Source organism: Lithobates pipiens, unplaced genomic scaffold (assembly GCF_037356315.1).
Source record: "Lithobates pipiens isolate NorthernLeopardFrog02 unplaced genomic scaffold, aLitPip1_a1.2 Scaffold_35, whole genome shotgun sequence".
Taxonomy (NCBI): Eukaryota; Metazoa; Chordata; class Amphibia; order Anura; family Ranidae; genus Lithobates; species Lithobates pipiens.
Window position 1 is genome coordinate 7364396 of NW_027507811.1, and position 16896 is coordinate 7381291.

The 16896-nt window shown below is 49.2% G+C and overlaps 3 protein-coding genes across 3 annotated transcripts in view; 1 reads left to right on the top strand and 2 right to left on the bottom strand.

The window, feature by feature from the left end:
* The window catches only part of LOC143955747 (uncharacterized), a 132681-nt gene that overhangs the window by 100614 nt on the left and 15171 nt on the right, over positions 1–16896 (bottom strand). The window lies entirely within an intron of this gene.
* LOC143955465 (uncharacterized) overlaps positions 1–16896 on the top strand; it is a 230834-nt gene that overhangs the window by 48032 nt on the left and 165906 nt on the right. The window lies entirely within an intron of this gene.
* LOC143955363 (uncharacterized) overlaps positions 10588–16896 on the bottom strand; it is a 40936-nt gene continuing 34627 nt past the window's right edge. Inside the window, exons 3-5 of the mRNA XM_077465427.1 lie at positions 14800–14992; positions 12699–14703; positions 10588–11341 (exon numbers count right to left, since the gene is read on the bottom strand). The gene's annotated coding sequence lies outside the window, so the exon portion shown is untranslated. The remainder of the gene's footprint in view (positions 11342–12698; positions 14704–14799; positions 14993–16896) is intronic.

Below are 16896 nucleotides of genomic sequence, written 5' to 3' on the forward strand. Positions count from 1 at the left end.
TCTAGGAAAGAGAAGGAGGGGCGTCACTGCCGGTTGGGCCCCTCTAGGAGAGAGAAGGAGGGGGTGTCACTGCTGGTTGGGTCCCTCTAGGAGAGAGAAGGAGGGGGTGTCACTGCCGGTTGGGTCCCTCTAGGAAAGAGAAGGAGGGGCGTCACTGCCGGTTGGGTCCCTCTAGGAGAGAGAAGGAGGGGGTGTCACTGCCGGTTGGGTCCCTCTAGGAGAGAGAAGGAGGGGGCATCACGGCTGGTTGGGTCCCTCTAGGAGATGGAAGGAGGGGGTGTCGCTGCTGGTTGGGTCCCTCCTAGGAGAGAGAAGGAGGGGGTGTCGCTGTCGGTTGGGTCCCTCTAGGAGAGCGAAGGAGGGGGTGTCACTGCTGGTTGGGTCCCTCTAGGAGAGAGAAGGAGGGGGTGTCACTGCAGGTTGGGTCCCTCTAGGAGAGAGAAGGAGGGGGTGTCACTGCTGGTTGGGTCCCTCTAGGAGAGAGAAGGAGGGGGTGTCACTGCCGGTTGGGTCCCTCTAGGAGAGAGAAGGAGGGGGCATCACGGCTAGTTGGGTCCCTCTAGGAGATGGAAGGAGGGGGTGTCACTGCTGGTTGGGTCCCTCTAGGAGAGAAAAGGAGGGGGTGTCATTGCTTGTTGGGTCCCTCTAGGAGATGGAAGGAAGGGGTGTCACTGCCGGTTGGGCCCCTCTAGGAGAGAGAAGGAGGGGGTGTCACTGCCGGTTGGGTCCCTCTAGGAGAGAGAAGGAGGGGGTGTCACTGCTGGTTGGGTCCCTCTAGGAGAGAGAAGGAGGGGGTGTCACTGCTGGTTGGGTCCCTCTAGGAGATGGAAGGAGGGGGTGTCGCTGCTGGTTGGGTCCCTCTAGGAGAGAGAAGGAGGGGGGTGTCACTGCTGGTTGGGTCCCCCTAGGGGAGAGAAGGAGGGGGTGTCACTGCTGGTTGGGTCCCTCTAGGAGAGAGGAGGAGGGGGTGTCACTGCTGGTTGGGTCCCTCTAGGAGAGAGAAGGAGGGGGTGTCACTGCCGGTTCGGTCCCTCTAGGAAAGAGAAGAAGGGGCGTCACTGCCGGTTGGGCCCCTCTAGGAGAGAGAAGGAGGGGGTGTCACTGCCGGTTGGGTCCCTCTAGGAGAGAGAAGGAGGGGGCATCACGGCTGGTTGGGTCCCTCTAGGAGATGGAAGGAGGGGGTGTCGCTGCTGGTTGGGTCCCTCTAGGAGAGCGAAGGAGGGGGTGTCACTGCTGGTTGGGTCCCTCTAGGGGAGAGAAGGAGGGGATGTCGCTGTCAGTTGGGTCCCTCTTGGAGAGAGAAGGAGGGGGTGTCGCTGTCAGTTGGGTCCCTCTAGGAGAGAGAAGGAGGGGGTGTCACTGCCGGTTGGGTCTCTCTAGGAGAGAGAAGGAGGGGGTGTCACTGCTGGTTGGGTTCCTCTAGGAGAGAGAAGGAGGGGGTGTCACTGCCGGTTGGGTCCCTCTAGGAGGGAGAAGGAGGGGGTGTCACTGCCGGTTGGGTCCCTCTAGGAGAGAGAAGGAGGGGGTGTCACTGTCAGTTGGGTCCCTCTAGGAGAGAGAAGGAGGGGGTGTCGCTGTCAGTTGGGTCCCTCTAGGAGAGAGAAGGAGGGGGTGTCACTGTCAGTTGGGTCCCTCTAGGAGAGAGAAGGAGGGGGTGTCACTGTCAGTTGGGTCCCTCTAGGAGAGAGAAGGAGGGGGTGTCACTGTCAGTTGGGTCCCTCTAGGAGAGAGAAGGAGGGGGTGTCACTGTCAGTTGGGTCCCTCTAGGAGAGAGAAGGAGGGGGTGTCACTGTCAGTTGGGTCCCTCTAGGAGAGAGAAGGAGGGGGTGTCACTGTCAGTTGGGTCCCTCTAGCAGTGTAGTCTGATCTTCAGCAGAAACTTCAAAGGAAGACATCATGGTGAGAGAAGAGCTACATATTGCTTGTGGATGAAGAGAAAGGGGAGATCAGACTACACGACTTTTGTGTCCATTTTAGTATCGTCGTAGTTATCAGCCTGCACAGGCAGCTTTATTTGCTCGCAGAGCGCCACCTGCTGCTTGAAACTGGAATATATGACATTTTCAGATGTAACATTTCATATTTATCTGATAAAAATATAATAATACAAATTTTTTTCATGAAACAATCGAAGAATAAATGTTTACATTTTTAAACTGATGACATTCTTTGTAAGTTGATTGATAAAAGTCGGTCTTCAGATTTGTATGATAAAATGTTCTTTTCTTTTCCTTTATTCCCTCTTGTAACACTACAAGGAAGGTCCATCCTGTAGGTTTTAGTTTTAGTCTTAATCTTGTGTCTTAGTAGTTTGGTTTTGTACTTGTTGGAACAGCCGACTCTCCCCCTTCTCATAAATCTCAGGACGTCTGTAGTAGACTCCAATGATAAGTCCATCAGTTCATAGACCCGTCTATCATTCCACCCGTAATTCCTTCTCTGCACCTCCAACCACAAGATCCTCTTTCTTCCTCACTTTTATATCTCATCTTATATAGAGAAACCCCCCTCCATCTTTTCTATGTCGCTCTAAATAAGAGGATCGGCATGAATACAAACAGCCCAGTCTTGTGAGGAGTCAAGCCATTTTTCTGGAACACCAAGCACATCTTCAACCACAAGATCACCTTTCTTCCTCACATCTAACATAGAGAAACCCCCCTCCATCTTTTCTATGTTCCATGTCCCTCTAAACAAGAGGATCAGCATGAATACAAACAACCCAGTCTTGTGAGGAGTCAAGCCGTGTTTCTGGAACACCAACCACACAAGCCGACTCTCCACCTTCTCATAAATCTCAGGACGCCTGTAGTAGACTCCAATGGTAAGGAAACTCATGAGACGCTCAGTTTTTAGTTACTCTATTGGGTAGAGCCAAGCTATCATTCAACTCCATCTGCCCCAAATAGACAGGTCAGCTACATGACAATGTGTGCTCAGAGAGAAGCCCCATTATGTGTATGGATCTGCCTCTATTCTGCTTCCCCACCGGAGTGAGATCAGCCTCGGCAGTGCCGGTACAGTTGTTGCACCCTGGACCTTTCCTAGGGGCAGTTGCATATTAGCAGTGGAGCAGAAGAAGGCTGGAGGTCCCATCTACTAGCTCCCCTTTAGGGATGAGCTTTCTATTCGGGTCGAACATGAGTTTTACTCGATCATTGGCTGTCCGCCCGTTCGGCAAAAACCGAACGTTATGGGCCTGTCCGCGCCAAAGTTGAGCGGAGCGTAACGGCCCATAATGCACTGCGGGAGCGCAGTGCATTGCTGTATGATTGCTGATGCTTGGCCAAAGCATGCGCCATGACCTGCATGCTTTGGCCAATCCCAGCGCCCTCAGCTGAGAGTGCCATAATTGGCCAAAGGCAGGGTGCCTTTGGCCAATCATGGCTCAGGGGGACTAAATCCATGCCCCACACTATATAAGGCCGCTAGCACGTCGGCCCTGTGTATTGTGTTGTTGGCGTAGACAGAGAGAGAGTGTGATTTAGATTGAGCAGGCAGGCAGGTTATTCAGTTATTTAATTTAATTGCGGTGTATTTAATATATATATATATAGTCAGTCTCGTGTGTGTGTGTGTGTGTATATATATATATATATATATATATATATTGCATACAGTTTAGCTAGATCAGACTGCAGGCCATTCCTGGTGTACTGTTTCTAATATACTTCAGGCAGGCAGGTTATTTAGTTAGCTGCAGTGTATTAAATATATATATATACAGACAGTCTTGTGTGTGTGTGTGTGTATATATATATATATATATATATATCCACTGTATCCAGTTTAGCTATATCTGACTGCAGGCTGTTCCTGGTGTACTTTTTCTAATATACTGGAGGCGGTGTACATAGTGCAGGTGCTACTGCTTTTCTGGTGGTGTATACAATACATACAGTGCACCCATAGTTGTTATTACACTTCTGTTAGTTTACACAGTACCGTACACCCATAGTGCAGTTGCTACTACCTTTCTGATGGTGTACACAGTACACAATACATACAGTGCACCCATAGTTGTTATTACACTTCTGGTGGTGTACACAATACCGTGCACCCCTAGTGCAGTTGCTACTACTTTTCTGGTGTACACAATACAGTATACCCATAGTTGTTATTACACTTCTGTTAGTGAACACAGTACCGTGCCCCCCTAGTGCAGTTGCTACTACTTTTCTGGTGGTGTACACAATACATACAGTGCACCCATAGTTGTTATTACACTTCTGTTGGTGTACACAGTACCATGCAACTAGGGGTGTAACATATCAAAAAACTCATGGATCGGATCGTTCCTCGGATCAGAGTCACGGATTGGATCATTTTTCGGATCAGCAAATAATTGAATTTGCAAAAACTTGTGAAAATTCCACCACCATATAGTGCCCACTGTAATTTTCACAATCTCCACCACTGTAATATCCACAATCTCCCCCACTGTAATATTGGCTGAGTTCGGCTGGGTATTACGCCGAGTATGGCTAGGTATCACCGAGTATTAGAGTAATATGGCAGGGTATGAGGGTATAGCAGAGTATTGGATGGATATGGCAGAGTATTGGCAGGGTATTGCTGGGCATTGCAGAGTATTGGCAGGGTATTGCAGAGTATGGAGGGATGGCTGTGACTGCACTTGTCACAGTGCAGCGCTGTGGGCACTAGAGATCCAGCCCATAGCGCTGCTGCCATCCGATCTCTCCCCTCCACTGTACAGATCGGTACACAGAGGGGAGAGAGGAACCGGTGTCATGACATGATGCCGGTTTGTTTACAAGTGATCGGAGTTTGATGGAGCGATCACATTGTAAACGGCCTGGGTGTACAAAGATGGCCACCGCTCCGGAGCTAGGCCGAAGCCACGGCCTTTCCTAAGGCCGAGGCTGCAGAGCACTCCGTGGATCGAGAAGCTGCCAGTCATGTTCCCTGAGCTGCAGCATACTGCCAAGTTTTCTCCAGTGACGAGGAGGGAGGGGATGATGAGGTCACTGACTCTACTTGGGTGCCCGATAGAAGAGAGGAGGAGGCACATCTCCAATGAGGCAGGATGCCCTCCAGGAGGCAGCTTAAGGGCAGCCATCCTATTGCATCACACGGCAGAGCTCCGCATGTGCAGGACGCTGCTGAGTCCCCACATATTTTGAAAAGTTCTTTGGTGTGGGCCTTTTTTGAGACGCGTGCAGCAGATCGCACTGTTGCTGTTTCCAACATATGTCTGAAGCGTATCAAGCATGGCCAAAACAGCAGCCGCTTGGGCACCACATGCTTGACCAGACATATGATGACCTCCCTGTAGTCCGTTGGCAACAGCACTTAAAAGACCCACACCAAAGAACAAGGTCGGACCTCTCCTTGCTCCTCATCAGCTGGGGTCTCCAACCCCACTAGACCTCCAGTCCTCTCAGAAACCTGCACTGAGAGGAATGAAGGTATAGCAATAGGTGTCCAAAGTACTTACAGCCAATCTACTATCAGTAGACCAGCAGTTGATTTCAGCAGGCAAATTGCCCTACCCCAGTTGCTAAACCGTCGAAAGAAATTTGGTCTCAGCCATCCACATGCTCAGCGTCTGAATGCTAGCTTGGCCAAATTGCTAGCACTGCAACTGCTGTCTCTTCAGCTGGTAGACTCTGCCCCCTTTGATGAATTTGTGGAATGTGCGGTACCTCAGTGGCAGGTTCCCAAATGCCATTTCTTTTCACGGAAGGCCATTCTGGCTGTCTACCAGCATGTGGAAGGCAATGTCTTGGCCTCGTTGGACAGGGCGGTCAGCAGTAAGGTGCATATTACTGCTGACTCATGGTCCAGCAGGCATGGACAGGGACATTACCTTTCTTTCACGGCGCACTGGGTAACTCTGCTGGCAGCTGGGAAGAATGCAGGACAGGGTTCAGTATTGTTGGAGCTTGTTCCGCCACCACGCCTCCAAAATGCTAGTGGTGATTCTGCTACAGCTCTCTCCTCCACCCCTTCCTCTTCCCCTATGGCCTCTTCCTCTGCAGATTTCTCTTCTGAACCAGTGGTGCTCCATAGGCGTTCAAGAGGCTACGCAAGCACTGAGTTGGTCTGCTTAGGGGACCGGAGCCACACTGGGGCAGAGATTCTGTGAGCTCTGCAGGGGCAGGCTCAGAGGTGGTTGAAGCCATGCCAGCTTCAGCCAGGAATGGTTGTATGCAATTTCACCAACCTCCTCCCCGCCCTCTGACAGGGACACTTGACCCATGTTCCCTGTTTGGCTCACGTCCTGAATTTCGTGGTGTGGCGGTTCTTGAGCAGGTACCCTGGCTTACAGGATCTCCTGAGGCAGGCCAGGAAAGTCTGTGGTCATTTCCCCCGGTCATATAATGCCAGTGCTCGGCTGGCTGACCTCCAAAAGGGATTTAACCTGCCCAAGAGCCACCTCATTTGTGAAATGCCCACCAGGTGGAACTCAATTTGTTAGCAATGCTGCAGTGGCTGCACACGGAGCAGAGGGCCACCAATGAGTACCCGTGTGAGTATGGCATCAGGACAGGGTCAGGGGAGCTTGGCTTTTTTTCACCATGCCAGTGGCTACTGATCAAGGATGCATGCATTGTCCTGTCACCATTTGAGGAGGCCACGAGGATAGTGAGCAGTAACAGTGCATGCATCAGTGATACGATTCCTGTTGGAGCACACGCTTCATGGAATAATGGACAGGGCACTTGAGGCAGAACAGCGGGAGGAAGAGGAGGACTTCCTTACCATTCAAGGCCCCTTTTATCCAGATACTAGTATTCCTGCTGGCCTGCCGATCACACAGGAAGAAGAAGAGGGGGAGGAGGAGGAGGATTGTGTCAGCATGGAGGTGGAGACTAACACTCAGCATCAGCAAGAGATCATTTGCAGTCCCTAGAAACCCATGGAGTTATACGTGGCTGGGAGGAGGTGGTTGAGTGTGATCCTTAGTGACCCAGAGAACTCAGGATCGAATGCCTCTGCAAACGTACGCTGCATGGCCTCCCTGATCCTGCAAAGCCTGCGAAAGGACCCTAGGATTCGTGGTATCAAGGAGAGGGATCATTACTGGCTGGCAACCCTTCTTGATCCACATTACAAGGGTAAGGTTGCAGAACTCATCCAGCCTTCGCAGAGGGAGCAGAGGATGAAACATCTTCGGAGGCATTGCAGAAAGGTTTGTGAAATGCGTTTCCAGAGCCTGGGAGGTTACAATTTCCTGGTGCTGGACAACGTGTTGCTGAGGCTTTGTTCAGTCACAGAAAGAGCAGTGGAGAAGGTGGCCGGCTGACCGATGCCTTCAGGCAATTCTTCAGTCCTCAGCACCCAGGTCTGATCGGTTCCAGCAACCATCGCCAGAGTCTGAATTACATGGTGAAGGAATATCTTGGGGCAAGATCAGACTTGGAGACTTTTCCACCAGAACATCCTTTGGGTTACTGGGTCTTGAGGATGGACCACTGGCCAGAGCTTGCTCAATATGCAATTGAGCTACTGGCCTGTCCTGCATCCAGCATTCTTTCTGAACGCACATTCAGTGCTGGTGGAGGCTTTGTAACAAATCACAGAGTGTACCTGTCCACAGACTCTGTTGATTGTCTCACATTCATAAAAATGAATCAGTCTTGGATCACCAGCTACCAAGCACCGATTGATTTTTCTATGGATGTGGGATCCCTTGAAGACTGCATATGCTGAGTGACTATCCTATTCCTCCTCAATCTTCATGATGATAGCTTCTAGGAATATTTTCGGTTCAGGGCACCACCTAAGGCCCAATTTTTCTGCCCCTGTTTAACAGGGGCGTGCAATTAAAATTTTTGATCTAATATTTCACAGCAGGGTCTGTTCCTGAGCTCAACAAATGTATATGTGAGGCTTTACAGTGTTGTGCCACCACCGCCATAGGCCCAATTGTTCTGCCCCTGTTTGACAGGGGCATGTAATTACAATTCTTGATACTGTATATTTCACAGCAGGGCCCTTTCCAGCGCCCACCAAGAGTAACTGTGAGGGCTTACAGTGCTCTGGTACCACCAACACCTAAGGCCCAATTTTCCGCAGAGTATATAGGGCAGGCCGTATAGTATATACAGGCGGTCCCCTACTTTCAAACATCTGACTTACAAACGACTCCTACTTACAAACGGAGGGAGACAACAGGAAGTGAGAGGAAATCTACCCCTAGGAAGGGAAATTCTCTCCTGTAAGTGTTAATATGGGAAAAAGGTGTCTCCCCACTGATGCTTTATTATCACCACTTCTTGTTTCCCTAATAACCCAACATTTTCTAAATCCAACTGTCATTGGGACAGAAAGTGAGGGGAATTCTTCTGAACAGGGGCACAGACAGCAAAACAAATGTTACAGGGGTGATAACCCTTCCCTATGTTATCCAAAAAGCTTAAAAATTTATTTTTTGGCTGGAGCTACACTTACAAAATGTACCTGTTCCAAATTACAAACAGATTCAACTTAAGACCTAACCTACAGTCCCTATCATGTTTGTAACCCGGGGACCGCCTGTATACTGCTGCTGTTCAGAGTATATAGGGTCTGGGGGCCCAACGCCTTTTTTAAAAAAAAATTTGGGTGCGGGGTTCCCCTTAATATCCATACAAGACCCAAAGGGCCTGGGGGGGGTTGCGAAACAGTGGGACTGTTCTAAACACGGCATACTATAAACACCCCTCAGGTACAATATTTAGCCACTTAAGCCCCCGGACCATTTTGCTGGCCAAAGACCAGAGCACTTTTTGCGATTTGACACTGTGTCGCCTTAACTGACAATTGCACGGTCGTGCGACCTGGCTCCCAAACAAAATTGACGTTGTTTTTTTCCCCCACAAATAGAGCTTTCTTTTGGTGGTATTTGATCACCCCTGTGGTTTTTAATTTTTGGGCAACAAATAAAAAAAGACCGGAAAATTTGAAAAAACAAACGTTTTTCTTTGTTTCTGTTAATTTTTTTTTGTAAATAAGTACGTTTTTTTCTTCAATGACGGGCACTGATGAGGTGGCACTGATGGGCACCGATAGGTGTCATTGATGAGCACTCAAAGGCGGCACTGATGGGCACCGATGAGGTGGCACCATTGAGGCGGCACTGATAGATGGCACTGGTGGGCACTCATAGGTGGCACTGATGGGCACCGATGGGGTGGCACCAATGAGGTGGTACTGATAGGTGGCACTGATAGTTGGCATTGGTATGCGGCACTGATGGGCACTCATAGGCGGCAGTGATGGGCACTCATATGCGGCACTGATGGCTACTTGTAGGTGGCACTGATGGGTACTAATGGGTGGTACTGATGGGTACTTATGGGTGGCACTGATACGTGGCATGGATGGGTACTGATAGGTGGGCACTGATGACACTGAGGAGTGGCATCACTGAATTTTTTTGTTTTCAGAATGGTGCCAGTCATATGTTGGCACATGTGAATGGCCATGGGGGATGTACCTGGCCATCCACATGTTTTGTGCTTCCCTGGTGGTCCTGGCGGTCCAGTGTGGGCATCCAAGGAGGGCTGCCAGCGCAGACCCCCCCGTCAGGAGAGCAGCTGATCGGCTCTCCTTTATACTCCCGTCTGTCAGATGCGAGTGAGGAAAAGCTGATCAACGGCTCTTCCTGTTTACATCGTGATTGGACACGGCTGATCGCGTGGTAAAGACCCTTTGTCAGAGGCTCTTTACCCAGATCGGTATGTGTCAGACTGACACGCCGCCCCACCAATCGCTGTGATGCACCCCCCCCCCCCCCCCCCAGCTGCTATCCTGAAGGACGTCATGTGACGCCCGGTCAGGATAACTGAACCCCCGCCCCGGCCGCCATTCTGCTATAGGCCGGGCGGGAAGTGGTTAAACAAAAACTGAGCCTTCTAACTTCATTTGGAGTTAGCCCGCTCCCTTCTTTCTGAAATGATCTGGGCAGCTTTTTCGAAAATCTTTCTGTGGGCACAGAGGTGACTACCATGCACAGCCTTGTCTTCATAACGGTGGTCGGGTTTTCATAGATTGCCTGCTTTGCTTTCCACCAGGCCACTATGGACCATCAGGAAAAGTGGCTAATACCACGTTCCAAACACAAAACCAACTAAAGCGAAGCAGCAGCTAAAAATGTGAGATACACACATAAGACAAATTAAAAAAAAAAAAAAACAGAAATAGCTGCGCCGATGGTAGATGGTACTAATAAATACAAAATAAAACGACATAGGGTATAGAATAATTATAAACGATTAAACTTATAACTCTATTGCATAATGAATATGAAAAAAAAATGGACTAAAAAGCAAAAATGTCCGAAGCTGAAAACCATATAATAGTGCACAAATAAGTGAAACTTGATCTTCCACCACCAGTAGGCGCCAAACACCAAATAAAATGCACGCTTACCAAAAAGGCAAGCTAATTGAGCTTGCGGCTATATACCCAGCCCGCGCCTTTATCCAGGGGATTCACGGGGCAACAACTCCAATGGCGTCAGCACAATAGAGGAGAGATGAGCAGCCGATGGCCAGGTGGCTCGATCGAGCAAGATTCACGGATTGGTACCAAATATCACCCCAAAAAAAAAAAAAGAAAAAAAAAGGGAGCTCTTCGTAGTGTAAATCAGATAATACTGTTTAATAAAATAATAAAAAAAACACACTTATAAGAAGCACAGTTAAAAACAGCAAAGGTAGCCGGCTGGCTCAGAAGCACAAACGCGGTGACGTCAGCACGTCAAGTCCACCAGACGCGCGTTTCGTCATATAATGACGTCGTCTTGGGGGCCAATGGATCATCAGTCCTTGGAATGAGGGATTCTGCAAGATATCATCCTCTCATTTCTGCAATTGCAGTAGATGTAGGGGTTGCAGATGGTAACTACGTCAGCCACTCACTCGTCAAACTCTGGTTAGAAAGACGAGGAGGAGCTGGGGGGGTCCCTAAGGCCAGCTTGAGGTTGATCCCCATCATCAGCCACTCGCTTGTCAAAGTCTGCCCAGAAAGACGTTTGCTGTTCAGACCGAGGAGAAGCTGGGGGGGGTCACCAAGGCCAGCTTGAGGATGAACCCCCCCCCCATGGGTAATGGACCCAATTCTTGCAGCAGCTGCAGTGACACTTTTGGAGGCTTGGTCTGCTTCTGCATCATGAAATGCCCTTCGTTTAAACCTAGGGTCCAGAAGGGTTGCCTCAGCCAACTGGCGAAAGTGTTCACAATTTGGTGGAATCGTTTTTTGCATCTCTTCGGCGAGTGCGTTCATCATTTGCATAACAGGGCCACAATTGGATAGAGCACCACGGGAATTTTCTGGACAACTTTTTGCGGTCCCTCTCGCCATCAAAATGACCTTTGATGCGGTCACTTATCTGTTACAATGAGAAAGAAAAGGACACAAATTACTAAACGCATGCAATCATACCTGGTGTAGGCCCGAATGCAAACATTATTGTTTATGACAAAGTAGTAACCCCTCCCCATGTGGTTTGAACTATGGCAAAATGATAGCTTAGAATGATGCATGTGTTTAACCCCTTCAATATACCGGGGGGCACTTTTGTCCCTTCCTGCCCAGGCCAATTTTCAGCTTTCAGCGATGTCGCACTTTGAATGACAATTGCGCGGTTATGCTACGCTGCACCCAAACACATTTTTTTATCATTTCGTTTCCACAAATAGAGCTTTCTTTTGGTGGTATTTGATCACTGCTGGCATTTTTACTTTTTGCACAACAAATAAAAATTTTTGAAAAAAAAAATTTTTTTCTTTGTTTCTGATTTCTAAAGAAATAAGTTTTCACCTTCACTGATGGGCACTGATGAGGCTGCACTAATGGGCACTGATAAGGCTGCACTAATGGGCATTGATAAGGTGGCACTGATGAGGCTGCACTAATGGGCACTGATAAGGTGGCATTGATGAGGCTGCACTAATGGGCACTGATGAGGCTGCACTAATGGGCACTGATAAGACTGCACTAATGGCAACTGATAAGGTGGCACTAATGAGGCTGCACTAATGGGCACTGACAGGCACTGATGAGGCTGCACTAATGGCCACTGATGAGGCAGCATCAATGAGTTGGCACTGATGGGTGGCACTGGTATGCAGCACGGATGGGCATTGATAGGCCGCACTGATGGGTGATACTGATGGACACTGATAGATGGCACTGCTGGGCATCACTGATGAGGAGACATCTGGCAGGCACTGAATGACTGTAAATATGTGTGGGCACTGATTGGCATTATTTTGGCACTTACTGGCATCCCTGGCAGTCTAGGGTGGCATCCCTGGTGATCCATCCGTTGTGGTGGTCCAGTGTGGGCATCCGTGGGAGGGCTGGGCTGATAAATAATCAGCACAGACCCCCACGTCAGCAGAGCCGCCGATCGGCTCTCCTCTAGTCACGTCTGTCAGACGTGAGCGAACAAAAGCCGGTCAACGGCTCTTCCTGTTTACACCATGAACAGCCATGATTGGACACGGCTGATCACGTGGTAAAGAGCCTCCGTTGGAGGCTCTTTACCGAGATTGGTGTAGAGGTGTGTCAGACTGACACACCGCACCACCGATCGGCGCAATGCGTGCCCCCCACGGGCACGCGGCGGCTGTTATCCTAAAGGTGCCCCGTCAGGATAACTGAACCAGTTAAAGGGGGAAAAAAAAAGACGTCAATTTTTCCAGAGCTGAAGTGGTTATATAATATATTCACTAAATACACACCTGTCCACGCTGATTTCCGTAGTAACCTCTTCAGAGGGCTTGAGTAGGTCACATGCATTTTTTTTTATTACATCCCACTCATCAAGTGTCAGGGTTGGATGGTCAGGGTTGGAAGGTCGGAGTTGGGAGGTCGGGGTTGGAAGGTCGGAGTTGGAAGGTCGAGGTTGGAAGGTCGGGGTTGGAAGGTCGGGGTTGGAAGGTTGGAGTTGGAAGGTCGGGGTTGACCAAAGCAAGTGGTGGCAATAATAGCTTCTTTCAGATCCAAAAATCGTCTAAGAATATAATATGTGGAATTCCACCTTGTTGCTACATCTCGCTTCAGCCTCGGTTCCTCAAGGCCCATTTTCTTTTGGGTGGCTTTTAACCTTTCAGCAGCGACATCGGACAATGCTCCTGATGTCAAATAGTTTTCACTTTGGTCGCCGCCTCTTGAATGCTTTTTAAACTTTCCCTCACAATTAGGTAAAGCGTACGAGCAAAGCATGCCAAGTCCTTCCATCCAACTTCCCGGGTCTCTGCTTTTATGTTGCTGGCATTGTTTTGTGATGCCCCCGCTCTTCACAGGTTTGTGAAAGTTCTGCTGACAGATTTTCAGCTGTGAAATGAGAAGCAGTCCGGCAAAGATGATGAAAGTTTAAAATTATCATCAATATAATGACAGGAGTCAGCAGGGCAGAGGAGAGGGGTCAGCGGGGCAGACGAGAGGTGTCAGCGGGGCAGACGAGAGGTGTCAGCGGGGCAGACGAGAGGTGTCAGCGGGGCAGACGAGAGGGGTCAGCGGGGCAGACGAGAGGGATCAGCGGGGCAGACGAGAGGGATCAGCGGGGCAGACGAGAGGGGTCAGCGGGGCAGACGAGAGGGGTCAGCGGGGCAGACGAGAGGGGTCAGCGGGGCAGACGAAAGGGGTCAGCAGGGCAGACAAGAGGGGTCAGCGGGGCAGATGAAAGGGGTCAGCGGGGCAGACGAAAGGGGTCAGCGGGGCAGACGAAAGGGGTCAGCGGGGCAGACAAGAGGGGTCAGTGGGGTAGTGTATAGGGGTCAGCAGGGCAGACGAGAGGGGTCAACAGGGCAGTGTATAGGGATCAGCGGGGCAGACGAGAGGGGTCAGCAGGGCAGTGTATAGGGGTCAGCAGGGCAGACAAGAGGGGTCAGCAGGGCAGACGAGAGGGGTCAGCAGGGCAGTGTATAGGGGTCAGCAGGGCAGTGTATAGGGGTCAGCAGGGCAGTGTATAGGGGTCAGCAGGGCAGACGAGAGGGGTCAGCGGGGTAGATAAGAGGGGTCAGCAGAGAAGAGGAGTCAGCAGGGCAGTGTACAGGGGTCAGCAGGACAGATGAGAGGGGTCAGCAGGGCAGACGAGAGGGGTCAGCGGGGTAGATAAGAAGGGTCAGCAGAGAAGAGGAGTCAGCAGGGCAGTGTACAGGGGTCAGCAGGACAGATGAGAGGGGTCAGCAGGGCAGACGAGAGGGGTCAGCAGGGCAGACGAGAGGGGTCAGCAGGGCAGTGTACAGGGGTCAACAGGGCAGATGAGAGGGGTCAGCAGAGGAGAGGAATCAGCAGGGCAGCGTACAGGGGTCAGCAGGGCAGACGAGAGGGATCAGGACAGTGTAGAGGGGTCAGCAGGGCAGAAGAGAGGGGTCAGCAGGGCAGAGGAGCGGAGTCAGCAGGGCAGAGGAGCGGGGTCAGCAGGGCAGAGGAGAGGGGTCAGAAGGGCAGACAAGAGGGGTCACTGACACCAATGTTGGGGGTTATTATTATAGACACTACCGTCAAAGTTGGGGGTTATTATTTCAGTCACTGACACCAATGTTGGGGGTTATTATTGCAGTCACTGACACCAATTTTGGGGGTTATTATTGCATCACTGACACCAATGATGGTGTGACCTTCCTGTGTGGAATCAAAAGAATGCAGGGGACCACCCTCTTCCATAAACTGAAGATATCCTCTCACAAATGACTCTTCTTCTTTCTTAACTTCAACTTTGATGCCCTCCACTTCTTCATCCTAAACCCCAAAAATGATAAAATACATTTGTAAAATTGGAGTAAAGGATTACTTGCCTAGAAGGCTTTTAAGGTGGACATGCTTAGGCCTATCTACCTGATGATGGTGGGGGATGGTGTGACCTTCCTGTGTGGAATCCCGGGAATACAGAGGACGGGGACATCTCTCTGGTGGGTTCCCATGTAAAGATCCTTGTGTCCATCCGAAAGCTCCTCCATCACACCGTGCTCCTCATCCTTCCCTTTATCTCTTCTTTAGCAACAATTTTAACATCCCCGAGGTGTCCACTCTGGATATACAATGAAAACATTTGTTTTAGCAAACAAGGTTGAGGATAAATGGAAAATTTGTCAGACTCGAATAACCCGACGCATGCTCATACTGAACATTTCCCCAGTTATGGGGGTTGAAACATTTTATTCATTACCCTTTCTCCCTGTCAATATAACGTATTATATGGGTGTGGGGATGGGGTTTTTATTCTGTAGAAGAGCTGAATACCTCTTCATTTACCACCTGCCCACTGGGCACTTAAACCCCCTTCCTAACCAGACCAATTTTCAGCTTTCAGTGCTCTCACATTTTGAATGACAGATACTCAGTCATGCAACACTGTACCCATATGAAATTTTTGGCCTTTTTTTCCCACAAATAGAGTTTTCTTTTGATGGTATTTAATCACCGCTGGGTTTTTTTAAATTTGTTTTGCGCTATAAAAAAAAAAAAAAAAAGACAGAAAATTCTATAAAAAAAAAAAATATGTACTTTTCTTCATTTCTGTTATAAAATTTTGCTAATTTTTCTTCATATATTTTGGCCAAAATTTATCCCGCTACATGTCTTTGGTAAAAATAACTCAAATCGGTGGATATTATTTGGTCTTTGTGAAGGTTATAGAGTCAACAAGCCAGGATAGTACAAATACCCCCCAAATGACCCATTTTTGGAAAGTAGACATTCCAAGGTGTTTAGTAAGAGGCATGGCGAGTTTTTTGAAGTTGTATTTTTTTCCCACAATTCTTTGCCATATCAAAGATTTTTTTCACAAAATTTTCATATTAGCAGGTTATTTCTCACACACAGCATATGCATAGCAAAAATTACACCCCAAAACACATTCTACCACATGTGTGAGACTTTTACACAGCGTGGCCACACACAGAGGCCCAACATGCAGGGAGCACCTTCAAGCGTTCTAGAGACATAAATTACACATATAATTTCCTGACTCCCTCTTACACTTTTGAAGGCCCTGGAGCACCAGGACAATGGAAACGCACCAAAAATGACCCCATTTTGGAAAGAAAACACACCAACGTATAATCTATGAGGCATAATGCGTCTTTTGAACATGTCATTTTTTTCTAAAAGTTTTTGGAAAATGTGGAAATAAAATAAAAAAAAAAACACATTTTTTTTATTTTTTACACAAAGTTGTCCATTCATATAATATTTCCAACACATAGCATGTACATAACAAAAATGACACCTCAAAATAGATTCTCCTACTCCTCCTGAGTATGGCGATACCACATGTGGGAGACTTTTCCACAGCCTGGCCACATACAGAGGCTGAGTATGACCAAGTATGGCTGGGTATCACTAAGTATGGCTGGGTACGGCTGAGTATCACTGAGTATGGCTGGGTACGGCTGAGTATGGCTGGGTATCACCGAGCATGGCCGGGTATCACCGAGTATGGCTGGGTATCATTGTGTATGGCTGGATATCACCGAGTATGGCTGGGTACGGCTGAGTATCACCGAGTATGGCCGGGTATCACCGAGTATGGTTGGGTATCATTGTGTATGGCCAGGTATCACCGAGTATGGCTGGGTATCATTGAGTATGGCCGGGTATCGCTGAGTATGGCTGGGTATCATTGCGTATGTACGAGTATGGCTGAGTATCACCGAGTATGGCTGGGTACGGCTGAGTATCACTGAGTATGGCCGGGTATCACCGAGTATGGTTGGGTATCATTGTGTATGGCTGGGTATCACCGAGTATGGCTGGGTATCATTGAGTATGGCCGAGTATGGCCGGGTATCGCTGAGTATGGCTGGGTATCATTGTGTATGTACGAGTATGGCTGAGTATCACCGAGTATGGCTGGGTATAACCGAGTATGGCTGGGTATCACCGAGTATGGCTGGGTATCACCGAGTATGGCTGGGTATCACCGAGTATGGC